This window comes from Bos indicus, chromosome 3 (genome assembly GCF_029378745.1).
Source record: "Bos indicus isolate NIAB-ARS_2022 breed Sahiwal x Tharparkar chromosome 3, NIAB-ARS_B.indTharparkar_mat_pri_1.0, whole genome shotgun sequence".
Lineage (NCBI taxonomy): Eukaryota > Metazoa > Chordata > Mammalia > Artiodactyla > Bovidae > Bos > Bos indicus.
In genome coordinates, this window is record NC_091762.1 from 78,118,399 (window position 1) to 78,145,313 (window position 26,915).

At 42.5% G+C, this 26,915-nt stretch overlaps 1 non-coding gene across 1 annotated transcript; it reads left to right on the forward strand.

The window, feature by feature from the left end:
• The first annotated feature begins 3,581 nt into the window (after positions 1-3,581).
• Positions 3,582-3,653, forward strand: TRNAW-CCA (transfer RNA tryptophan (anticodon CCA)). Its single transcript has one exon. It is a non-coding gene; the product is annotated as a tRNA-Trp (tRNA).
• Positions 3,654-26,915: the final 23,262 nt, after the last annotated feature.

Below are 26,915 nucleotides of genomic sequence, written 5' to 3' on the forward strand. Positions count from 1 at the left end.
TGTCCTCTCCTGCCCACACTGACTCCCATTCCTCACCACTTCACCCTATATCTTTCTCTTTGATGGGAATCACAAGCTAAGGCCCTTGAATAAGGCACAGACCTGTTTTCTGTTCCTGTCAGGCTTAAGTTATAGCTTCCAGGTAGCAAAGCCAGGATGTGAACCCAGAGAACCTAAATAGTTTGTAACAGTAAGATTTCTCCCACTCTCCATCCTGTCTTTATCACAAAGTAACCACATATTATGGGAGGAAGGCTGAACCCAGTACAGAAGAGTGACCTGAACAGAATGGGTCAAAAAAAACTTAAATGTTTTTACAAGGAACCAGTTTTGGAGCTCCAAAGCCTTTGATCCTACCTAGAGATTGTCATACTGAGTGAAGTAAGTGAGAAGAGAAAGAGAAATATCTTATGACTTTCCTTACATGTTGAATCTAAAAAGAATGATACAAATTAACTTACAAAACAGAGACACATAGACGTAGGGAATGAACTTATGGCTGCCGGGGGAAGAATGGAAGAAGGCATAGTTAGGGAGCTTGGGATGGACATGTACACACTGCCGTATTTAAAATGGATAACCAACAAGGTTTATAGCATATGGAATGTACAGCACATATATGTATAGCACATGGAACTCTGCTCAGGGTTATGTGGAAGGCTGGATGGGATGGGAGTTTGGGGGAGAATGGATCCATGTATATGTATCCCTGAGTCCCATCGCTGTTCACCTGAAAATATCATCATATTGTTTGCTAATTGACTATGTGTGTGTGTGCTAAGTCGCTTCAGTGTGTATGACTCTTTGTGACCCTGTGGACTGTAGCCCAACAGGCTCCTCTCTGTCCATGGGATTCTCCAGGCAAGAATTCTGGAGTGGGTTGCCATACCCTCCTCCATGGCTTCCCGACTCAGGGACTGAACCTGCGTCTCTTATGTCTCCTGCATTGGCAGGCAGGTTCTTTACCACTGGTGCCATCTGGGAAGCCCACAATTGGTTATGCCACCATACAAAATAAAAAGTTAAAAAAAAAATCAACAAGAAAGCCTTCAGTCCTAGAAAGAAAAATAGAATGGATTCAGTGATTTACACTACAGGGAACAGTGTTTTCTTCAAATCAGAACCAGCTTCATTAGCCACTGTATACAGTCCATTGAGTGATATCCAAGGTTTGAGCCAATTAAGCCACAGCTGAGATCATGGCTGGTGACAAATGATGGCAGAGACAAGGCCCCAGGGCCCCATCTCACACCCCAGCTGTAGACAATCCATAGTCTATTGACTTTGGCAAGAAAAAAATACTGAAACACTTTGGGGACAGGGGAGTAACTTTGCTGCTGAATGTGTTCTTCCCCTGCAGAGTCCTAAGAAAGTAAAAGTGATAACTCAAATCACTTCGAAGTGGCAAATGGTACAATTCAACGAGGAAACCAGGCTTGCACAATCATTAAAACAGCAGAATCTCCCAGAAGCCAATTCCTAAAAATAAAATGCCGACCACAGTACAAGTCATCAGAAAGCATTTGGAGTAGGAATTTCCAGCTTGATAGAAACCATCCACTTAGTGTTCAGAGAGAAAAGAACAGCATTAACCCAAGTCCTTATACTTGCTGTGTTACTGAGACTTGGAATTAATTATTCAACTAAAGAATTGCTCAGAAATTCATTTGACGTTTTTTAGCTCTGTGACCCTGGGCATGTTACTTGACTTCTCTGGGTCTCTATATGCTCTAAAATGGAAATAATTGTCATTCATATTTGCCTCAGGTGGTACAAACACTAAATAAATTATAATATATGTAAGTGCTTAGTACAGTGTCTGACACATAGTAAATGCTATGAAAGTGTTGAAAACCAATTATTCTTTGCAGATGTTTATATGGTTATTGCAAATATGGCTTACAATAGAGATTGCACACGTCTCCATCACGTTGAATCCTATGACCAGTTTGCTTTTCCATTTTCATCCTAAAGCAACCTCAGGGTAGGGACTCAGTCTCTTTCTCTATGTATCCTGGTGCCAGCAATGATCTGGCAAATAATAATAAGCATTCAGTAAGTATCTGTGATGAATAAACAAAGGTATATTACTCTGAGGTTATAAATGAATAACACACAGTCCTTGCCCTTGAAGAGCTCATATCCACTAGGGGAGAAAGACACTAAACAAAACTCCATCATATTATTGATTAGAAATCTTAAAGAGATATGAAAACATGCTGTTAGAATTGGCTTAGCTTGGGGTCATGAGGGGAAAAGGTGATGTGTAAAACAGACTCAAAGGAGGAGAGGACTTTGGCCAAGTAAAGATTGCATGAAGGAGGTGTATCTCAACTGCGTTTGAAGGATGAGTAGGAGTTGGCCAGATGAAGAAGGAAAAGAGGACTCTGGACAAATGAAGCAGCATTCATGCACTCCAGACTCTTGTATGGGGCGAGCATGTGGAGCTGCATAAAGGGAAGAGAGACATTTCACCATCAGCCTATAAATTCCTGTAGAACAGAGGTCAGCAAGATTTTTCCTAAAAAGGGCTAAATAGAAAATATTTTCAGCTTTGTGAACCATCTAGTCTGTCACAACTACTCAGCTCTATCACTGTAGCAAGACATCAACCATAGATAACCTGTAAACAATGCCACAAGCAGGTTCGGCCCCGGGGAAGGCTGGATTTGACCCATGGGCCGTAGTCTGCCAATTCCTACCACAGAACAAAGAACAAAGAAACTGCCCTCTGGCTTCCCAAGATACAGTGCCTGGAGGTGCCCAACCCACAGGACTTATGCTCAGGAGTCTTCACACGATCAGACTTACTCTTTGCATGGAATTGCTGTGTTACAAATTTTGTCAAAACTTAGTGGCTAAAATCATTAATAGCTTTGATGATTTCTGTAGGTCAGGAAGAAACTTGGGCAATTTCAGTTCAGAAGCTTTTATGAGGTTGTAGTCAAGGGCTGCAGTTATCTGAGCTCTACTGGGGCTACAGAATCTACTTCCAATAAAAGTAGTTGACAAGGGGGTGCTGGCTTTGGCAGGTGGCCTCAGCTCTTCTCCATATGGCTTCTTTGAGTGTCCCCCACAACACCATGTCCAGCTTCCCCCAGAGCAAACAATCTAAGGGACCAAGGTAGAAGCTATGGCTTAGCCTAGGAACTCGCATACTGCCACTTTTTCCATGTTATTCATCCTACAGACATGGATTTAATATGGGAACAGTATCTGAATATACAAGGCCTAAACACTTGGAGCCAGGGATAACTGAAGGTTATGTTGATGCCGGCTACCACACTCTCCATAACCTACGGCAACACATGCTTCACTCTTTTCCCAATCTTCTCTCCCCTCTTTCAGCCAAATGCTACACAGAACCTTCAGAGAATTTGAACATCCCAAACCCTCACATTACCCATAAAAGACAATAAGAAGATCTCTTGGATAATATGGAAATGTTAAAAATTAAATGAGTCCTTGCTACATTTACCCAGAGCGTGAGAGAGACTAGACTACAAATACAGGAAGTTCATCTCTGAAATTCTCCCTGAAGGAAACAGTTTAGTTGCTCCCCAACAATAAACTTTTGGGCTTCTCTGGTGGCTCAGAGGTTAAAGCGTCTGCCTCCAATGCAGGAGACCCAGGTTCGATCCCTGGGTTGGGAAGATCCCCTGGAGAAGGAAATGGTAACCCACTCCAGTATTTTTGCCTGGAGAATCCCATGGACGGAGAAGCCTGGTATGCTACAGTCCACGGGGTCGCAAAGAGTCGGACGTGACTGAGCGACTTCACTCACTCACTCAACAATAAACTTTCATCCCAGCTTCCTCACATACAGGTGAGCTGCATGAAATAGCCAGTTACTTCACTCTTCACCTTCCATAAGTGAAACATAGCTTACTGTTCTCCAAACAAACTCAGAGGGGCTATTTGAGAAAAAGGGGTGACCAATTCCATTTCTATCAAATTGTTTGTAACTTAAGGTTCTAACCCTTGAGAGCCGGCAAGCCCTTACCTTTCTTTCTGGCCTCCAGCTTGGTCCAGCATCCCTTCCACCTGCACTCCTGACCAACAACCTTCCCACTTCTGTTCACAGGTACCACCGGTCCTTCTGGCTAGGCAGGGCCTTGGGAGAAGCTAGGTGACATTTCTTGGGAGGACCTCTTCAGCTGGTGCACAGAGGCACTGTTTTGTGGCTAGGGGAAAAGAGAGTTTTGTTTAGCTTGCTCAAATGACAGCAGACAGTTGAGAGAGAAGCAAAGATGACAAGGAGGGACAGGACACTGTATGACCCAGCTCCAACGGCTGGACTTCTCTGAAATCCTATAACCAAGAAGATGAGGGCCAGTAGCTGAGAGAGACAACTTGTTGAGATATAGACGACTCTGGCCAAAACTAGTGTTTCTTGGGGACTCAGAAGACAAACTGTGGCAGAGAGGTGGGACCATTCTCTGTAACTCTCAAGACCCAGTAACACACAGGGATGCTGAGTCTTAGGAACTAGAGCATATTGTGAGGAAGCTCCCCAGCACTGACATTGGTGTTCTCACAATTAGTACAGCTGGCAGAAGCAGCAGAAAGGCTGCCTAAACAGTGTTGAGAGCTGAGGTGTCACCAAGAGGCAAACCACAGTACAGGACATGTGCCTGCACCATATACGTAGGTTATGAGCAATACTTTGGCCCCCTGATGCGAAGAGCCAACTCATAAGACCCTGATACTGTGAAAGGCTGAAGGCAAAAGGAGAAGGGGGTGACAGAGGATGAGATGGTTGGATGTCATCACTGACTCAATGGACGTGATTTTGAGCAAACTTCCGGGAGATAGTGGAGGACAGAGGAACCTGGCATGCTGCAGTCCAGGGGTATCACAAAGAGGGGACACAACTTAGCAACCAAACAATAACAAAAGCTACTCCATGGGGACACCTGGAAATGACCCAGGCACCTCTTGGTAAGGGAAACAAACTCCCATAATTCAACTGCAGTGATATTTTGGGGTATTCATATAAATGTGAAATGAAGTGAAAGTGTCAGTCACTCAGTCTTCACTGACTCTTTACAACCCCATGGACTGTAGCCTACCAGGCTCCTCTGTCCATAGAATTCTTCAGGCAAAATTACTGTGGTGGGTTGCCATTCCCTTCTTCAGGGGATCTTCCTGATCCAAGGATTGAACCCAGGTCTCCTGCATTGCAGGCAGATCCTTTACCATCTGAGCCACTAGGACTTCACTATAATAGTTAAGAGCATGGACTTTGGAGTCAGACTAACTGGATTTGAGTCACAGTGTGGCCCTGGGCAAATTATCAAACCTCTCTGAGCCTATTTTTCCTTATCTGTAAATTGGAGATAATAATACATTATTTCAGAGAGTTACTGTAACTATTCCAGGAATTATGAATGTAAAGTCCTTAGAACAGTGTCTAGCACATAATAACCACCACATAACAGTTGAAAAAGATGTTTCGTTCTCCAGACTTGATGATGATGATGCCTGAAACAAACTTATTACATGGGATTAATCTTGCCTCCTCTACTACAGAACCTGTTGCTTGTTTGGAAATTCTAGTTATTATAATTTCTTTCTGTTAAGGCAACTTTCCTCCTTGCAACTTCTCCACATCAGTTTCAGTTTTCTCTGAGATATTCCAAAATAAACCTTTCTCATGGTAACAGCTCATTGAGATACCCCTCAGGAGCTCCCTGAGTTTTCTCTTCATGCTGAGCAGCCCTAGATCTTCCAGCCATTCCCTGGAAACCTGGCCCCCAGGTCCCTTTTCATCCCAGGTGCATGCCTCTGAATGCGCTGCAGATGCTCAGCACTGGAGAGGGATGTGGACTCCAAGCAGACAGCCTGGACACTGTCTCCAGGAGACCTTCCCTCTCACATGAACGCATGCTCCTTAGAGGAAAAAGTGTCAGATGAACTCAACCGTTTCAAATTAATTTTGTTTGGGAGAGCAAAGGAAAGGGAATTTCCAAACAGGGCCAAGGTCTTTGTCAAAGCTGTTCCTCTAAGATAGAGATGGACAACTGGCTGCCTGGAGAGGGGCCAGCTGGAAAGTGTAACCCTGTCCAGGGACACGAGCCAGCGCTGGCTCCTCCTCTTGGGAGGTGAGAAGGAAAAGCTGGTTTCCTCAGTAGAGATAAGCAGAGAGTGTGTGCACCAGGAATAAATAAAACTTCTTGTACCTGGCATGGGCCGAAACTCCTGCCCTCCGCTGGGACAAATGCCTCCCTCCCTCACTTTCACTATCAGAAGCCTCGGATAGCATTTGTTGGGCCCTCACCTCCAGGAGAGGAAGCTGCCAGCACATTTTTGGCTTTTACTGGCTCAGGACTTTCTAAATGGTTTTCCTTTATGGGCCTGAGAGGTAGAAGAACCGAAGGTAGGAGAGAGATGGAAAACATCATTTTGGCCGCAATCAGACTACTTTCTGAAGAATGACAGCTGAAACTGTCTACGGTTGTTTTGTGTTTGGCAGTATTTAATAATGATTCTACCCAAGGACTGTTTTGGAAATAAGAACTCTTCTTTTTTTTTTAAGTTACCCTTATTATAAAAGTAAAACCTGCTCATCGAAAGGGATAAAAAGCTACCAACCATAGTTCAACAATCCAAAGGCAACCTTCATTAACACTTCAGTGCATCTCTTGGCAGAATGTGTCAGTTTTTTATCTCTTTTCCAAATAATTATAATCATAGTTTACAAAACACAATCTCGAATTATTCACACATTTTATGAACATTTATTCTATTAGTATACACTTTACACATATGTACTTTTTACAGTTCTATTAAGATGTAATTCACGTACCATATGAATTTAAATTTGCCCATTTAAAGTATGCAGTTTGGTGGTTTTTAGCATACACAGAATTGTGCAACTGTCACCATCATCAATTTGAGGGCCTATTATCCTAAGAAGAAGCCTTGTGCCCATTAGCACTCATTCCCCATCTCCAACCCTGCCCCAACCCCAGCCTTAGGCATCAACTCTGTCTCTATAGATTTGTCAATTATGGACATTTCATATAAATAGAATTATAAAATATACGGTCTATTGTGACTGGATTCTCTCACTTAGCATATTTTTTTAAAGTCTCATCCGTGTTATAGCAAATGTCAATAATTCATCCCTTTATATCATCAAATAGTATTCTATTATATAGATATGCTACATTTTATCAGTTTGTCATTTGGTGGACATTTGTGTTGTTCCAACTTTTTAACTATTATAAGTAATGCTGCTGTGAACATTTCTGTACAAATATGTTTTTATTTTTCTTGGATATACACCTGGGAGTGGAATGGCTGGATCATAGAGTAACTCTATGTTTAACCTTCTGTGGAACTGATGTATGGGATTCCCTGGTGGCTCAGACCGTAAAGCGTCTGCCAACAGTGTGGGAGACCCAGGTTCAATCCCTGGATCGGGAAGATCCCCTAGAGAAGTAAATGGCAACCCACTCCAGTACTCTTGCCTAGAAAATTCCACGGATGGAGGAGCCAGGTGGGTTACAGTCCACTGATGTATTGTTTTCCAAATTGTCTGCATCATTTTACATTCCACCAGCAGCGTATGAGTGTTCTAATTTCTCCACATCCTTGTCAGCACTTGATGTTATTTGTCTTAGTATAACCATCCTAGTAGGTATAAAATGTATCTCATTATGGTTTTGATTTGCATTTCCCTAATGGCTAATGATGTTACAATGCAATACTACTCAGCCATAAAAAAGAACAAAATAATGCTACTTGCAGCAACATGGATGCAACTAGAGACTATCATAATAAGTGAAGGAAGTCAGAAACAGAAAGACCAATACCATATGACATCACTTATATGTGGAATCTAATATACGGCACAGATGAGCCTGCCTACAAAACAGAAACAGACTCACAGACACAGAACAGACCTGTAGTTGCCAAGGGGGAGGGGTGGGAGAGGGAAGGACAGGGAGTTTAGGACTAGCGGATGTAAACTATTATATATAGAATGGATAAATAATGAGGTTCTACTGTATAGCACGGGGAACTATATGCAATATCCTGTGATAAACCATAATGGGAAAGAATATTAGAAAAGAATACCTATATGTGTAAAACTTAGAGTCACTTTGCTGTATAGCAAAGACTGGTGCAACATTGCATACCAACTATACTTCAATTAAAAGAGAGAAATGCAAATCAAAGGTGCAGTGAGGTACCACCTCACACCAGTCAGAATCAGATCAGATCAGATCAGTCGCTCAGTCATGTCCGACTCTTTGCGACCCCATGAATCGCAGCACGCCCGGCCTCCCTGTCCATCACCAACTTCCGGAGTTCACCCAGACTCACGTCCATCGAGTCAGTGATGCCATCCAGCCATCTCATCCTCTGTCGTCCCCTTCTCTTCCTGCCCCCAATCCCTCCCAGCATCAGAGTCTTTTCCGATGAGTCAACTCTTCTCATGAGGTGGCCAAAGTACTGGAGTTTCAGCTTTAGCATCATTCCTTCCAAAGAAATCCCAGGGCTGATCTCCTTCAGAATGGACTGGTTGGATCTCCTTGCAGTCCAAGGGACTCTCAAGAGTCTTCTCCAACACCACAGTTCAAAAGCATCAATTCTTCCTCGCTCAGCCTTCTTCACAGTCCAACTCTCACATCCATACATGACCACAGGAAAAACCATAGCCTTGACTAGACGAACCTTTGTTGGCAAAGTAATGTCTCTGCTTTTGAATATGCTATCTAGGTTGGTCATGACTTTCCTTCCAAGGAGTAAGCGTCTTTTAATTTCGTGGCTGCAGTCACCATCTGTAGTGATTTTGGAGCCCAGAAAAATAAAGTCTGACACTGCTTCCACTGTTTCCCCATCTATTTCCCATGAAGTGATGGGACCAGATGCCATGATCTTCGTTTTCTTAATGTTGAGCTTTAAGCCAACTTTTTCACTCTCCACTTGCACTTTCATCAAGAGGCTTTTCAGTTCCTCTTCACTTTCTGCCATAAGGGTGGTGTCATCTGCATATCTGAGGTTATTGATATTTCTCCCAGCAATCTTGATTCCAGCTTGTGCTTCTTCCAGTCCAGTGTTTCTCATGATATACTCTGCATATAAGTTAAATAAACAGGGTGACCATACACAGCCTTGACGAACTCCTTTTCCTATTTGGAACCAGTCTGTTGTTCCATGTCCAGTTCTAACTGTTGCTTCCTGACATGCATACAAATTTCTCAAGAGGCAGATCAGGTATTCTGGTATTCCCACCTCTTTCAGAATTTTCCACAGTTTATTGTGATCCACAGAGTCAAAGGCTTTGGCATAGTCAATAAAGCAGAAATAGATGTTTTTCTGGAACTCTCTTGCTTTTTCCATGATCCAGCAGATGTTGGCAATTTGATCTCTGGTTCTTCTGCCTTTTCTAAAACCAGCTGCAAAAAAGCAAAATGGCTGTCTGGGGAGGCCTAACAAATAGCTGTGAAAAGAAGAGAAGCAAAAAGCAAAGGAGAAAAGGAAAGATATAAACATCTGAATGCAGAGTTCCAAAGAATAGCAAGAAGAGATAAGAAAGCCTTCTTCAGCGATCAATGCAAAGAAATAGAGGAAAACAACAGAATGGGAAAGACTAGAGATCTCTTCAAGAAAATCAGAGATACCAAAGGAACATTTCATGCAAAGATGAGCTCGATAAAGGACAGAAATGGTATGGACCTAACAGAAGCAGAAGATATTAAGAAGAGATGGCAAGAATACACAGAAGAACTGTACAAAAAAGATCTTCACGACCCAGATAATCACAATGGTGTGATCACTGACCTAGAGCCAGACATCCTGGAATGTGAAGTCAAGTGGGCCTTAGAAAGCATCACTACGAACAAAGCTAATGGAGGTGATGGAATTCCAGTTGAGCTATTCCAAATCCTGAAAGATGATGCTGTGAAAGTGCTGCACTCAATATGCCAGTAAATTTGGAAAACTCAGCAGTGGCCACAGGACTGGAAAAGGTCAGTTTTCATTCCAATCCCAAAGAAAGGCAATGCCAAAGAATGCTCAAACTACCGCACAATTGCATTCATCTCACATGCTAGTAAAGTAATGCTCAAAATTCTCCAAGCCAGGCTTCAGCAATATGTGAACCGTGAACTTCCTGATGTTCAAGCTGGTTTTAGAAAAGGCAGAGGAGCCAGAGATCAAATTGCCAACATCCGAATAGCCATCATTAAAAAGTCTACAGATATGAATGCTGGAGAGGGTATAAAAAAAAGGGAACCCTCCTCCACTGCTTTCATGAATTGAAAGCTGCTCAGTTGTGTTTGACTCTTTTGCAACCCCATGGACGATACAGTCCATGGAATTCTCCAGGCCAGAATACTGGAGTGGGTAGCCTTTCCCTTCTCCAGGGGATCTTCCCAACCCAAGGATCGAACCCAGGCCTCCCGCATTGCAAGTGGATTCTTTATCAGCTGAGCCACAAGGGAAGCCCAAGAATACCGGAGTGGGTAGCCTATCCCTTCTCCAGGGGATCTTCCCCACCCAGGAATCAAACCAGGGTCTCCTGCATTTCAGGCGGATTCTTTACCATCTGAGCTATCAAGGAAGCCCTCCACTGTTGTTGGGAACATAAATTTGTGCAGCCACTATGGAAAACAATATGGAAATTCCTCAAAAATTAAAAATAGATTTGCCATATGATCCAGCAATCCCACTCCTGGGTGTATATCTAGACAAAAATATAATTTGAAAAGATCCATGCACCCCTCTGTTCACAGCAGCACTATTCACAATAGCCAAAACATGGAAACAACCTAAATGTCCATCACAGATGAGTGGATAAAGAAGATGTGGTGTGTATATACACTACAATGGAATACTACTCAGCCATGAAAAGAATGAAATAATGCCATTTGCAGCAACATGGGAAGACCTAGAGATTATCATTGGAGAAGGCGATGGCACCCCACTCCAGTACCCTTGCCTGGAAAATCCCATGGATGGAGGAGCCTGGTGGGCTGCAGTCCATGGGATTGTGAAGAGTCGGACACGACTGAGGGACTTCACTTTCACTTTTCACTTTCATGCATTGGAGAAGGAAATGGCAACCCACTCCAGTGTTCTTGCCTGGAAAATCCCAGGGACGGGGAAGCCTAGTGGGCTGCCGTCTATGGGGTCTCACAGAGTCAGACACAACTGAAGCGACTTAGCAGCAGCAGCAGCAGAGATTATCATACTAAGTGAAGTAAACCAGAAAAAAAAAGCAGATACCATGTGATATCACTTATGTGTGGAATCTAAAGTATGACACTAAAGAACTTATCTATGCAAAATAAACAGACTCAAAAACATAGAAAATAGATTTGTTGCCAAGGGCGGGTGGGATGGTTTAGGAATTGGGGATTAGTAGATGCAAATGATTATATATAGAATGGATAAACAACAAAGGAGTACCGTATAGTACAGGGAACTATATTCAATGAAAGTGAAAGTGAAGTGTTAGTCACTCAGTCATGCTCGACTCTTTGTGACCCCACGGACTGCAGCCCACCAGGCTCCTCTGTCCATGGGATTTTCCAGGCAAGGATACTGGAGTGGTTTGCCATTTCTTTCTCCAGGGGACCTTGCCAACCCAGAAATCGAACCAGGGTCTCCTGCACTATAGGCAGATTCTTTACCAACTGAGCAATAAGCCATAACTGAAAGGAATTTGAAAAAGAATATATACATATGTATAACTGAATCACTTTCCTGTACAGCAGAAATTAACAAAACATTGTAAATGAACTATTCTTCAATTAAATAAATTTTTAAAAATAAAACAAAATTTTGGTGTTTTTATTGATTTACATTCTTTTCAGCAGTATACTGTTGGCCCTCGGTAGCCACACATTCAACCAACCTTGGGTCAAAAATATTAAGAGAAAAAACTCGAGGAAGTTCCAAAAGGCAAAACTTGAATTGCTGCACAGTAGTTACTATTTAAGTAGTATTTACAGGCATATTTCTGAGATATTTTTGGTTTGGTTCCAGACCACTAAAATAAAGCAAATATTGCAATAAAGCAAGTCACATGAATTTTTTTGTTTCCCAGTACAGAAAAAAATGATGCTTATTCTATACCATAGACTGTTATCTGTACAACAGTAGTGTGTCTAAAAAAGTACATAACTTAATTAAAAGTATTGTTTTAAAAAAATGCTAACCATCATGAGACTTTAGGAATTTTTGAAATTTTTGCAATAGTAACAAAGGTCACTGATCACAGATCACCTTAAGTATGATCATAATGAAAAAATGTAAAATATTGCAACAATTATCAAAATGTGACATAGAGACAGGAAGTGAGCAGATGGTATTTGGAAAATGGCACCAATAGGTTGCTAGGTCCAGGGTTACTACAAACCTTTGGTTAGTGCAGTTCAGTTCAGTTCAGTCACTCAGTCATGTCCAGAACCCATGGACTGCAGCCCATCAGGCTTCCCTGTCCATCACCAACTCCTGGAGTTTAAACTCATGTCCACTGAGTCGGTGATACCATCCAAACATCTCATCCTCTGTCGTCCCCTTCTCCTCCCACCTTCAATCTTTCCTAGCATCAGGGTCTTTTCAAAGGAGTCAGCTCTTTGCATCAGGTGGCTAAAGTATTGGAGTTTCAGCTTCAGCATCAGTCCTTCCAATGAATATTCAGAATTGATTTCCTTTAGGATGGATTGGTTGGATCTCCTTGCAGTCCAAGGGACTCTCAAGAGTCTTCTCCAACACCACAGTTCCAAAACACCAATTCTTCCGCACTCAGTTTATAGTCCAACCCTTACATCCACACATGACTATTGGAAAAACCATAGACTTGACTAGATGAACCTTTGTTGGCAAGGTAATGTCTCTGCTTTTTAATATGCTGTCTAGGTTGGTCATAACTTTTCTTCCAAGGACTAAGCGTCTTTTAATTTCATGGCTGCGGCGACAATCTGCAGTGATTTTGGAGCCCCAAAAAATAAAGTCTGTCACTGTTTCCACTGTTTCCCCATCTATTTGCCATGAAGTGATGGGACCAGATGCCACGATCTTAGTTTTCTGAATGTTTAGTTTTAAGTCAAGTTTTTCACTCTCCTCTTTCACTTTCATTGAGAGGCTCTTTAGTTGTTCTTTGCTTTCTGCCATAGGTGTGGTGTCATCTGCATATCTGAGGTTATTGATATTTCTCCCAGTTATCTTGATTCCAGCTTGTGCTTCATCCAGCTCAGCATCTTACATGATGTACTCTGCATGTAAGTTAAACAAGCAGGGTGACAATATACAGCCTTGACATACTCCTTTCCCGATTTGGAACCAGCCTGTTGTTCCATGTCCAGTTTTAACTGTTGTTTCTTGACCTGCATACAGATTTCTCAGAAGGCAGGTCAAGTGGTCTGGTATTCCCATCTCTTTAAGAATTTTCCATAGTTTGTTATGACCCTTACAGTCAAAGGCTTTAGCATAGTCAGTAAAGCAGAAGTAGATGTTTTTCTGGAACTCTCTCGCTTTTCTGATGATCCAACAGATGTTGGCAATTTGATATCTAGTTCCTCTGCCTTTTCTAAATCCAGATTGAACATTTGGAAGTTCACGGTTCATGTACTGTTGAAGCCTGGTTGGAGAATTTTGAGCATTACTTTGCTAGCGAGTGTGGTAGTTTGAGCATTCTTTGGCATTGCCTTTCTTTGGGATTTGAATACTGACCTTTTCCAGTCCCGTGGCCACTGATGAGTATTCCAAATTTGCTGGCATATTAAGTGCAGCACTTTCACAGTATCATCTTTTAGGATTTGAAACAGCTCAACTGGAATTCCATCACCTCTACTAGCTTTTTCCTTAGTGATGCTTCCTGAGGCCCACTTGACTTCGCATTCCAGGATGTCTGGCTCTAGGTGAGTGATCACACCTTCATGATTATCTGGGTCATGAAGATCTTTTTTGTATAGTTCTTCTGTTTATTCTTGTCACCTCTTCTTAATATCTTCTGCATCTGTTAGGTCCATACCATTTCTGTCCTTTATTGTGCCCATCTTTGCATGAAAATTTGCCTTGGTATCTCTAATTTTCTTGAAGAGATCTCTAGTCTTTCCCATTCTATTGTTTTCCTCTATTTCTTTGCACTGATCCCTGAGGAAGGCTTTCTTATCTCTCCTTGCTATTCTTTGGAACTCTGCATTCAGTTGGGTTTATCTTTCCTTTTCTCCTTTGCCCTTAGCTTCTCTTCTTTTCTCAGCTATTTGTAAGGCCTCCTCAGACAACTGTTTTGCCTTTTTGAATTTCTTTTTCTTGGGGATGATCTTGTTCACCGTCTCCTGTACAATGTCATGAACCTCCATCCATAGTTCTTCAGGCACTCTGTCTATCAGATCTAATCCTTTGAATCTCTTTGTCATTTCCACTGTATAGTTGTAAGGGATTTGATTTAGGTCATACCTGAATGGTCTAGTGGTTTTCCCTACTTTCTTCAATTTAAGTCTGAATTTGACAATAAGGAGTTCATGATCTGAGCCACAGTCACCTCCCAGTCTTGTTTTTGCTGACTATTTGCTTCTCCATCTTTGGCTTCAAAGAATATAATCAATCTGATTTCGATATTGACCATCTGGTGATGTCCATGTGTAGAGTCTTCTCTTGTGTTGTTGGAAGAGAGTGTTTGCTATGACCAGTGCATTCTCTTGGCAAAACTCTGTTAGCCTTTGCTCTATTTCATTCAGTTTGTAAAGAAGCACAATATCTGTGGAACAGGATAAAATAAAACTTGGTAAAATGAGGGGTATATTTGTACACTGTATTTACAATAATTTATACAGCATTTACACTGTACTGGGTATTATAAGTAACCTAGAGATGATTTAAAGCATAGAGGAAGAGGATGTACATGGGCTATGCCATTTTATATAAGGGACTCAAGATTTTCATATCTACAGCATTCCTAGAACAAATTCCCCCACAGTAACTGAGGATGGTTTGTATAAGAAAGCCTTATTTTTTCCATAATTGTCAAGTAATTTATATTTTTTTAAATTTTTGCTAACTTGATCAGCACACATTGTTTCAAAAATTTGTCTTCTAGTTGCATTTCTTACTTTGTGAATTTTCTGATCCTGTCCTTTCCCATATCTAAATGTTTTTCTTGCTGCCTTGTTTGAATTCCTTTTATGGCCCATCTAATTATTTTGGCTCCCTATCATTCAGTACCCTGCAACATACTGATCAAAAATTCTTGCTGGATCACTTGACTCTTCTGCCTCCATAGTCAGAACTTGCAAAGACTTAAGTTAGTTTTGTGTTTTTTTTCTTAATGTTTTAGCATCTTTTTATCAGCCGTTTCCACTGTTGGAAGGGCTCATCCTGCTAAACTTCTTATACTTGTACCATAACATTTTTGGTTCTTTGCTTTCTCCTGAAAACTTTTATCAGTCCCATGTTCCACCCTTCAGATTTCTTCTGGTTGGCTCATTAATTAACTGTGCAAATAATATAGTTATTCAAGATAAAGCATTTTGCATGCATCACCTCACATTGGCTCACATAACGTTAAGAGATAATTATCACTATCGTTCTTAAGACTGGAAACCTGAAGCACAGAGAGATTTCATACCTCTTTCAAAGCTGCACAGCTAGTGAGTAATTGAACTGTATTTTGACCCCAAGCCCTCAGACTCAAGGGCCACTGGGGTGGCCAGTTATTTCATATAATCCATGAAATCAAAGTGGAAATGGATGAATAGGGCCTGGTGTTACTACCCCAGGTTAAAATGTACCTTTCAATAGTGTCCACACCCAAAGTTATGACTAGTTTGGGCACCATGAAAAGACTGGTATAGGAGGTGAGACTTCTCTGGTGGTCTAGTAGCTAAGACTCTGAGCTCCCAATGCAAAGGGCCTGGGGTTCTATCCCTGGTTAGGGAACAAGATCCCACATGCCACAACTAAAGGTCCCACATGCCACAGCTAAGACCTGGTGCAGCCAAATAAACAAATATTAAAAAAAAAAAAATGAAGAAATGTAGAGGAGCTCTTTTGTGGCCAGATGCCTTTGTTTTCCCTTCCTCAAAGCATGCCGCTTTGTTCTATATTGTATCTAAGCTAAATAAGTAAATAAATAATAAAATTAAAAAAATAATAAAGAAAGCTGAGTGCGAAGAATTGATGCTTTTGAATTGTGGTGCTGGAGAAGACTCTTGAGAGTCCCTTGGACTCCAAGGAGATCCAACCAGTTCATCCTAAAGGAAATCAGTCCTGAATATTCACTGGAAGGACTGATGCTGAAGCTGAAACGCCAATACTTTGGCAACCTGATGCAAAGAACTGACTCATTGGAAAAGACCCTGATGCTGTGAGAGATTGAAGGCAGGAGGAAAAGGGTATGACAGAGGATGAGATGGTTGGATGGCATCACCGACTCAATGGAAGGGAATTTGAGTAAACTCCGGGAGTTGGCGATAGGGAGGCCTATCATGCTGCAGTCCATGCAGTCTCAAAGAGTCAGACATGAGTGAGTGACTGAACTGAACTGAACTGAAGCTAAATAAATACAGGCCTGGCACAGAGTAAGTGCTCAAGAAAAGTTGGTTTTCTCTCCCTGTTTCCTTGGCCCCCAAAAGATGCCCTATCACCATCAGGGCAGAATCCTGGTGATGGATCATCAAGCCCACTATAATAATAAAAGCTGCCCCCTGAGTGCAGTCTACTGGCAGGCACTGGCCTAAGCAGTTCATATACACACCACCTCATAAACTCAGGTCAGTCTCACTACATGCCGGAGAAGTCACTCTTTAAAAACATAGTCAAATGACATGTTGAAACATCTGGAAAGATGATTCTTTTCCATATATATCAGATCATGTTACTACTCATCTGCTCAAACCCCCAGTGGCCTCCCAACTCATTTGGAGTAAAAGCTAAAGGCTTTACAAGGAATAATGTTCTTTCTTACTTTTCCTCAAACATTCATTCAAAGCATATCTTGCACCTTCTGGTCTTTGCATCTGCTGCTCCTCCCACTCTCACCTGGAATTGTCTTCTCTATACTTAGTTCATGTTTTGTCACCCTCTCAGAGAGGCCTTCTTTGACCACCCTTTCTAAACAGCTTCTCTCCTCATACCCCTCACTCTGCTTTGTTCACTGTGCTTGCTACCTGGCATCCATATTTACCCATAGTCTGTTTGACTCAACTAGATATTCAGGTACATGAGAAAAGGAACTCCATCTTTGCTCACTCTTGCACTTATTCCTAGAACCATGAGTCACAAATTGCAGGTGCTTAAAAGAAGTATTTGTGGAAGGAAGGAAAGAAAGAACTGCTAATATCCCCATTTTATAGATGAGGACTCAGAGAGGTTAAGTAGTTTGCTCAAGGTCACACAGCTAATTAAGTGGAAGGACAGAAATCTAAGACTTCAACTCTTAGCTTCTACATGGGTCTGTCACTAAGTATCACCTCACACATACACAAGTATTAGAGAGCTTATTGGCAATATTTCATGAGATTTTTTCAAAAAGAGGCCTAAGTAAATGTTATTTATAGATTACTTGCTTTTTTTTTTTTTAAAGGAAAAACAGAAAGAATAAAAAATCATCATATACATTCTGGGTGAAAACACAAAATTAGAAGGGCTTGAATATTTTAGTTGGCTTTAGTTTGGTACTTATTTTAATTCCTTCTCACAAATCCATTCAAAGGGCATGGAATAATCCTTCTGTCTGTGACATAGGGCAGTGGCTGCAAATACCTGGGCATAGGGCTTATCTAGAAGGCCACAGTCCAAGCATCTTCTCAGAATGCTGACCTATTCTATTTATTTAGCCCGAGGTAACATAATCCTTTAGACATCCAATTTGTAGGTCAGCTATAACAGGGTTGGGAAGTTGGTGGCTGGATATTATCGTCTTCACTCCTTTCAGATTTTAGTAAACAAAAAGTGAAATACTATGTCCAAAATACATAAACCAGAGCACACAAGTGCTAGAAAGCCCTTTAGGGAGCATCTGGTCTACCCTCTTATTTTCCAGATGAGGAAAATAAGTCCTTTGGAGGTGAATTTCTATATGTATTACAATTGTGCTTGACATTTGCTTTCAAATCTAGCATGGCTTTATGCCAAATGAACCCCAAAACTGAGAATATATGGCCAAAAAAGTCCACGTGTTTCCTCAGGAACTCACTGAATCATGACATCAGTTCTCTTCTCAAGTCTCAAAAATCTGAGTCTCACTAAAAATGATCTCATACCTCAATAGGGAATAAATCTGTGGAACTGTTAACCTCAAACTGGCCACATATTGGCGTTCTTTGTGTATCCTGGACCACAGCTGATTTAACCCACCAATCTGTATTGATTTTCATCTCTGTTCAAGGGTGCTGACCATGTACTACAGATATGAAGACTTGGTCTTCAGCCAGGCCAGAATTTAAGTCTAAGCATGGTCTAAGTGACTGCAGTAAGACCCTCTGCACAGGAAACTTGTTAGCTTTGATGGCTCAAGATAAGTCTGAACAGTTTCTTTTCTTTTCTTCTTTTGTTTTCCCCTATTTTCTATTGTTTTATTTTCCAGTTTCTTCCTTTCTTCCTTACTGATAACAATATAAATGCATGTTTGAAGCAAAACAAAAAAAAATCTAGAAAGAACAATTAAGTATTGACAACATTATATTTACAATTCCAGACACTGGAAATGCTTTCATGTGTAACACTTAAAAGTCCATTAATTGAGAAAACAGGCTGTTTGTGAGAAATTCAGAACCCTAGATTTTATATCATCAATCAGAACCTCCTGCGAATCTCCCCAGGGCCCATACTGAGAGAAAATCTTGGTATGGGTGGTTGAGTCATGGTGGGAAATGTTTTTTGTAATTGAGACCCTGAAAGTAAACTGCATCAGAAGTTTACCTTGAGACTGAAATGTTGGTGAAGGAGAAACAAAGGTGAACTCTTTATTCCTGTTAGAATCCCATCCCTATTACTCTAGACAGGTTACTCAATCCCTCCATGTCTCCTCTATAAAAATGGAGATGAAGATCCCATCTCTGTAGGAAAACGGTGAGGGTCTCATGAGACGGGCCTGCAGAGACCTCAGTGCAGAGTCAGGCCCGTGTGTGTCTTCACGCAGCATGAGCCACTCTTGTATGTGGCTTCCAGTGCAGTGTCATGACATCCAGAACTAAAAGAAGAGTCAGAAAAAAGTTGGCTCCATGCTCTGAATCATTCATATTTTCACAGGGGCTCTGCCAGAAACCTCATGGTAGGCGGTTTACAGAATCCCAGCTAGGACCAGGCATAGCCTGCCGATTGCTCCAGGCCAGAGGAACCAGGGCAGCAGCCACCAGGGATGCAGAGTATCTCTTTAGGTTACCAGAGTCACTCCCTTCTTTACTCCATCGTGTTGCTCAGCATGAAATCTGATGAAAATGAGGAGTCTGGCCCACCAAAGGAGCAAGAGGAATAGAGGCCCAGAGGGATGATCTGAAGCCTGAGAAGGGGGCAGTGTGGAGTCTGGAAAGTGACTCCCAGGTCCTAGTGATGCGGGCAGGAAAGCAAAATGAAGTCAGTTAGCTGGTTCCTATGACAGGAAAGAGAACTCCCCAAGCTAGACCCCTAGGGAAACCAGCTTAGAAATTAGACAGAGCTTACTTTATTAAACCATAAGAAGGATAAAGATATTGGGAAAGGGGTTCCAGGTACCCAGGGAGAGGCGACGGTGGGTGGGAGAGATTCAGATAAATACATTTCTTCTGAGGTCTGTTTCTCAGTGGAAAGGAAAAATACACACACCCTCTCCTCCATAATGAGAGGTTTGGTCTGTGCCTTGCTCTGACTTCCTCACAAACAACCACAGGGAGCGGGCAGACTCCTCAGATTACTCTTGACCTTGGAAGTTGACCCTTGGAAATGCATTCTACTTCAAGATTCGAAAAAAAACCCTAACAACCTCTTGTGAAAAATGGCTTATTTCTACTGGGGCCCTGTTTCCTTCCTCTCATCCACTGCTGCTCCACAGTTAAGATCGTTTTAATAAACACACACACACACACATACACACACCCCAGGCCATTCCTCTTTTAATTAAAGCCCTTCATAGCTTCCCACTATCCTTAGATTAAAATCCAAACAGCAAATTGTGGGACAGTAAGGTTTCCCCCTATCAGCCCTTGCCCGCCTCTCAGACTTCATCCACACTACTCTCTGTATGTTCATTATTTCCAGCTATGCCGGGCTTGGTCTTCTTCCAGGCTTGTTCCCAATTAGGGCCTTTGCACCAACTGGTCTCTGTATTTGAAATAGTCTTCCCCCTGATTTTGTGGCTGACTCCTCCTTGTCTTTCATGTCCCACTCACATGCCACCTTCTCAGGAAGATCTTCCTGAACCACAGACCCCAAATCTAAATCCATGTATACACTCTATCACTTGCCAGCACTTAATCACTTCCTGGCCTCTTTCTTGTACACTTGCTCCTTGATTGTTGTTGTCACTCCTACAGGGACATAAAACCCCTGATCACAAGGCTTTAACTTTCCTGTTCATCACTATTCAGAGTCTAGAGGTTTTCCTGACACACAACCAAGATTAATACCTAATTATAAATGAGAAGAACGAAGCTCATTTTTCCTACACTTTCCGCATTGCCATTTTTGACAACAACGTCTGATTCCTTCTCATCTCCCACCCACATGATCCAGATACCAGAACCTTATTTTCACCTTCATCATCATACTATGGGGCTCATGCTCAACCATCACCAAGTTGGAACCGCTCTAATCTCTTCAGAGCTTCTACATCAGGACTTCCCTGGTAGTCCAGTGGTTAAGAATCTGCTTGCCAATGCAGGGGACATGGGTTCAATCCCTGGTCCAGGAATTAAGATCCACATGCCACAGAGCAACTAAGCCCCAGCTACTGAACCTGAGCATTCTAGAGCCCGTGTTCTGCAACAAGAGAAGCTACTGCAATGAGAAGCCTGCAAACAGCAACTAGAGAGCGGCCTCTGCTTGCTGCAACCAGAGAAAGCCCACGAGCAGCAATAAAGACCCAGAGCAGCCAAAAATATAATTATTTTTAATTAAAAGAAAAAACAAAACTTCTAAATCTTCCAAGTCTCCTTTATCCCACCTCCACTAAAGCAGGAATTCCAGCTGCTCAACCATTCCCAAATCCTTAAGTCCATTAGCTTCCTTTCATCTTGAGTCCTTGCACAGACCTTTGGCATCATGACTAAAAACACTGGGCTGCGGCCACACCAGTAACCAGGGTTTGAGGTTTGTTGTGAGGATTCAGTGAGCTCAGCACAATGCCTGGCACATGCTAAGTATTCAGTCAACATTAGCTGGGTCTCATTACTATCACTACCATAATAAAAGTTTCTTCTTTGTCTCTGCTTCCTGCTCTTTCTTCTCTTACCAGCCCACTCCTATTTGGTTAGTTTTACTCTTTTTGGTTCATTTATATAGGTTGAAGTTGGGTCCTTGGCCAGGTCTTCTTGGTGGCAGCTCATAGTTCTGACTGGAGAGAACTAGCTTGGTTCAGAGCTTTCCAGACCCTCAGGAAACTTGCACACCAGACTTTGGGCTTTAGGCTCTTACAATCTGGTATCCATGGATGGACTTCTAAAACTGATGGAAGTGAGGGGCACTCCCTCTGAGCAGGGTATGTTGGAGTGATGTTCATCTGTGTTTTCTCTTAGGCAAGAGCCTAAGCCAGATTCTACTCTTTGGGGTTATCAACTCAGGGTTTACTACAACCCTTTCAGCTTTTCTTAGCCTTTCTTGTTCAAGGTCTCAGTCATGTAGAGAGGCAGTCCTTGGTACTGAGCAAATCCTGGCCCAATTCTCTGTGTGGGGAGGGAAATTGGTGGAATTGGTGCAAACAGTGGAAGTTGCCCATGTCTTCTGGGTATAGTTCTAAGACAGGTAGACTGAATTTGTGAGACCCTTTCTTTGCCTCTCCTCAGATATGCCTCAGGCCCTCACTGTGGGGAATTTTTCATTTGAAGAAACCCAACTTATTTCAGGATGGTTAAAAGTGATACCTTACCAGATTCTCAAATACTTGAGAAGAAGAATGACTGACTAAGGGAACTCAGAAACAGATATGACTAGAGACCTGCTGCTATGACGAACTGGCAAGACTGGAGTAACTAAGATGACCTTGTAAAACTAACTAAATTATTTCCACAAATGCGCTAAGCCCATTGTATGTGCCAGACACTGTGCTAAATACTGGAGATGAGGGCTAGGTAAGGCAGGCCCGGTCTATGCTCTCCTAGAGCTCAAAGTCAGAGTGTCTGTACAGGCAAGAATTACACAGTGTGACTGACGATGCTACTGCCAAAGGGAAGATACAAGGTGGTCTATCTGGAAGCACATGGGACAGAACACTTAACCCCAAATGGAAGTACTGGGCTCGGGGAGGGCTTCTTGGAGGACAACACACTGCTATAGGTGAGGCTTCAAGGATGAATGAGTCAGCCAGATGGCAGATGGTAGGGGAGGTTAAAGGGAAGTGTTTCAGGCAAAGCTGAGAGCCTGTGCAAAGGATGAAAGACAAGAGAGGGTATGGTGTGCTGCAAGGAACCCAGAAGCAGTCGAGTAGGGCTCCACTGCCAGAGGTTCTGGGTTAATTGGTCTTGGATGAAGCCCAGCCTTGGGTATTTTTAAAAGCTTCCCAGGTTACTTTCATGTGTAGCCAGAGTTGAGAACTGCTGGACCAGAACATGGGATGAAAGAGAGGGCGTGGTGAGAGGTGAGGCTGGAGATATGAGCTCAGCCAGATCACGCAGAACCTGGAAGACTGTGTCAAGGAGCTTGAGTTTTCTTCTCTGAGTGCTGGAGACTATTTAAACATTCAAGCAAGGGGACAAACAGCTTGATCAGAGTTGCAGATTTCAGAGATCCCTGTTGTGGAATTGGGATTAGAAGTGGGCAGGCATCGAAGTAAGAAAACCAATTGAGAGGCTTTTGCAATAATTGAAGCAAAAGATGATCACAACCTGAATTAGGCAAGTGACAGCAGGGGTAGATGGAGGCAGATGAATTTCAGAGATATTTGGGAAGCGGAACATCTAGGGCTTGATCAAAGATGCGCTATGGGAGGGAAAGGTCAAGGGCCAGCCCTTTGTTTCGACAGAGTATCATCGCCTGAGACAGGGCTCATCCATAGGAGGGCAAGCACCAGAAAAGGAGATGCTGGTGTGTGGGTGGGTGGGTGAGGATATCAGCCTGGGATCTGTTGAGTTTGAGGCGCCAGTGGGACATCCAAGTGAGATAAGCAGTCAGTAGATAGTAGTTTAACTCTCAAGTAAAACATCTAGGTTGAAGATAGAAATGTAGAAGTTATCAAAAAAGAAAAATGGTAGGAATGGATGAGATTGCCCAGGGGGAGGCTGAAGAGGAAAACATGTTGACAGAATCTGTCAAGTTGTTTCCCTCCTCCAGGTAGACAGCCCTGAACTCACTAAGGGTAGTTTGGTTACACAATGAAGGGACTTGTCCTAGCCAGTCCTCCTCAAGTGTGTGACCTGGCTTACCCCAGCCAACATGAACCCCTGCTGCTGGCCTATATTTGGGCCCATCACTGTTCATGCAATTGGATCACGTTGATTGGCAGTGAGGAGCGGCTGGCAGTTGTGTCTTGCACCTATGGAGCTTAGCTGCAGGAGGCAGTTCCAAACTCCATGGCTCTGCTTAGAGGTTTCTAAATGCAGAGGTAGTTATGTGTCAGACATCTGAGGCGTTTAAAAGAAAGTAAGCCTGAATCATCTGAGAATGGGAACATTTGACACCTAAATCAGCAAGGAGGTCCTAAGAAGAATTTGCTATGAAGAATGGAAGGATGAGTGGACAACAAGCAATGCTTTTATTCTCCAATCTAAGCAATTGTGATTTTATTTTACATTTAGTCTGCCAGGATCTAAGTGCCCCCAGGTGCCCTCAGACTCCAGAGATTCCAATCTCTGTTGTATTGTAAATAATAACAACAAAGCACTCTGACTTTAAGCAGGGTTTTTTGTTTTAATTTTGTTTTACCCTTAACAAGCTTATAAAATATGGCAAGTATTAGCCTCATTTTATTTTGTTTTCATGTGGGCCATTTTTTAAAAGTCTTTATTGGATTTGTTACAATATACTAAGTTGTGTTGGATTCTTTGAGACCCCATCCACTGGAGCACATCAGGATCCGCTGTCTTCCACTATCTCCTCAAATTCATGGCCATTGAGTCAGTGATGCCAGCCAAGCATCTCATCCTCTGCCACCTCCTTCTCCTTTTGCCTTAAATCTTTCCCAGCGTCAGGGTCTTTTCCAATGAGTCTGCTCATCACATCAGGTAGCCAAAGTACTGGAGCATTGCTTCTGTTTTGTGCCTTAGTTTTTTGGCTACGAGGCATGTGGATTTTAGCACCCAAACCAGGGGTCAATATCCATTGGATCCATCCGTTGGATCATTGAAAAAGCAAGAGAGTTCCAGAAAAATATCTACTTCTGTCTTATTGACTATGCCAAAGCCTTTGACTGTGTGGATCACAACAAACTGGAAAATTCTTGAAGAGATGGGAATACCAGGCCACCTGACCTTCCTCCTGAGAAATCTGTGTGCAGGTCAAGAAGCAACAGTTAGAACCGGACATGGGACAACAGACTGGTTCCAAATCAGGAAAGGAGTATGTCAAGGCTGTATATTGTCACCCTGCTTATTTAACTTCTATTCAGAGTACATCATGAGAAATGCTGGACTGGATGAAGCACAAGCTGGAATCAAGATTGTTGGGAGAAATATCAATAACCTCAGATATGCAGATGACACCACACTTATGGCAGAAAGTGAAGAAGAACTAAAGAGCCCCTTGATGAAAATGAAAGTGGAGAGTGAAAAAGTTGGCTTAAAACTCAACATTCAGAAAACTAAGATCATGGCATCTGGTCCCATCCCTTCATGGCAAATAGATGGGGAAACAGTGGAAACAGTGGCTGACTTTATTTTTGGGGGCTCCAAAATCACTGCAGATGGTGACTGCAGCCATGAAATTAAAAGACGCTTGCTCCTTGGAAGAAAAGTTATGATCAACCTAGACAGTGTATTAAAAAGCAGAGACATTACTTTACCAGCAAAGGTCCATCTAGTCAAAGCTATGGTTTTTCCAGTAGTCATGTATGGATGTAAGAGTTGGACTATAAAGAAAGCTGAGTGCTGAAGAATTGATGCTTTTGAACTGTGGTGTTGGAGAAGACTCTTGAGAGTCCCTTGGACTGCAAGGAGATTCATCCAGTCCATCCTAAAGGAAATCAATCCTGAATATTCATTGGAAGGATTGATGCTGAAGCTGAAACTTCAATACTTTGGCCACCTGATGCAAAGAACTGACCCATCTGAAAAGACCCTGATGCTGGGAAAGCTTGAAGGTGGAAAGAGAAGGGGACAACAGAGGATGAGATGGTTGGATGGCATCACTGACTCAATGGACATGAGTTTGAGTAAGCTCCAGGAGTTCGTGATGGACAGGGAAGCCTGGTGTGCTGCAGTCCATGGGGTCATAAAGAGTCAGACACGATTGAGCAACTGAACTGAACAGAACTGAACAGGGGTCAAACCCACAAACCCCTGCACTGGAAAGTGATGTCTTAACCACTGGACTGCCAGGTAAGCCCCAGGCCCCATTTTAAAGATGAAGTAACATATATACACTGCCCGGTACCTCAGCAGTAAAGAATTCACTTGCCAATGCAGGAGACATGGGTTTGATTCCTGGGTTGGCAAGATCCCTTAGAGAATGAAATTGCAACTCACTCCAGTTTTCTGGCCTGGGAAATCCCATGGACAGAGGAGCCTGACTGGCTACAGTCCATGGGGTCTCAAAGAGTGGAATATGACTTAGCGACTAAACAACAACAACACATATACACTACCATGTGTAAAATAGATAGCTAGTGGGAAGCCGCTGTATAACACACCTAGAGGGGAGGGATAGGGGCAGGGTGGGAGGGAAGCTCGCGAGGGAGGGGATATATGAATACTTAGGACTGATTCACATTGTTGTATGTCAGAAACCAAAAACAACATTATAAAGCAATTATCTTCCAACTAAGAATAAAAATTTTTTTTAAAATAGAGCAGGTAACTGAGATTGAAAGGAAATGGCTACCCACTCCAGTATTCTTGCCTGGAGAATTTCATGGGCAGAGGAGCCTGGCGGGCATAGTCTATGGGGTTGCAAAGGGTTGGAACACGACTGTGAAACTAACACATACACTATAAAGCAATTACAAACGTAAAACATATTAGCTTGCCCAAAGTTGCCGAAAATATAGATTGGTCTAACAGTTTCTCACTCCAAATTCATTTCAAGCTCTTAACTCTGGCTTCCACCTCTTGTAAAAGGGTCTTTTTAACCCACTCTAGAGAAGAGCTACAAGAGAGAATGGGAAGAGGATTTGGGAAGAAACTTAACAGTTAACTCCTGTGATTGCCGTATTTGTGACTTTCTCCTTTGCTCTTTATCTCATCTCAGCATAAATCACACATACCTAATAGCGAAAAGCTTGAAGAAAAATGTCTGGACTGGGCAGAGGAATTGGGGATCCTGAGTCCAGATGAATTCTAGAACCCTAGGACTGGAAGGGACCAATGCGTCCTCTACTTTAACAGCTAAATTTACAGATGGAAGAAAGTGAGAGGAATGTAACTCATGCATGCTCACCTAGCCAACCGTGGCCAAAAGCAGCCCAGAACCTTAGCCTACTGATGTACAACCAAATAACAGCGTAGAAATAACCACAGACTCATGGCACCAAAACAAACACAACACCCCAAATATGTAGGGGAATCAAGTGAAGTGAAAGGTGCTCAGTTGTGTCCAACTCTTTGCGACCCAGGCCAGAATACTGGAGTGGGTAGACTTTCCCTTCTCCAGGGGATCTTCTTGACCCAGGAATT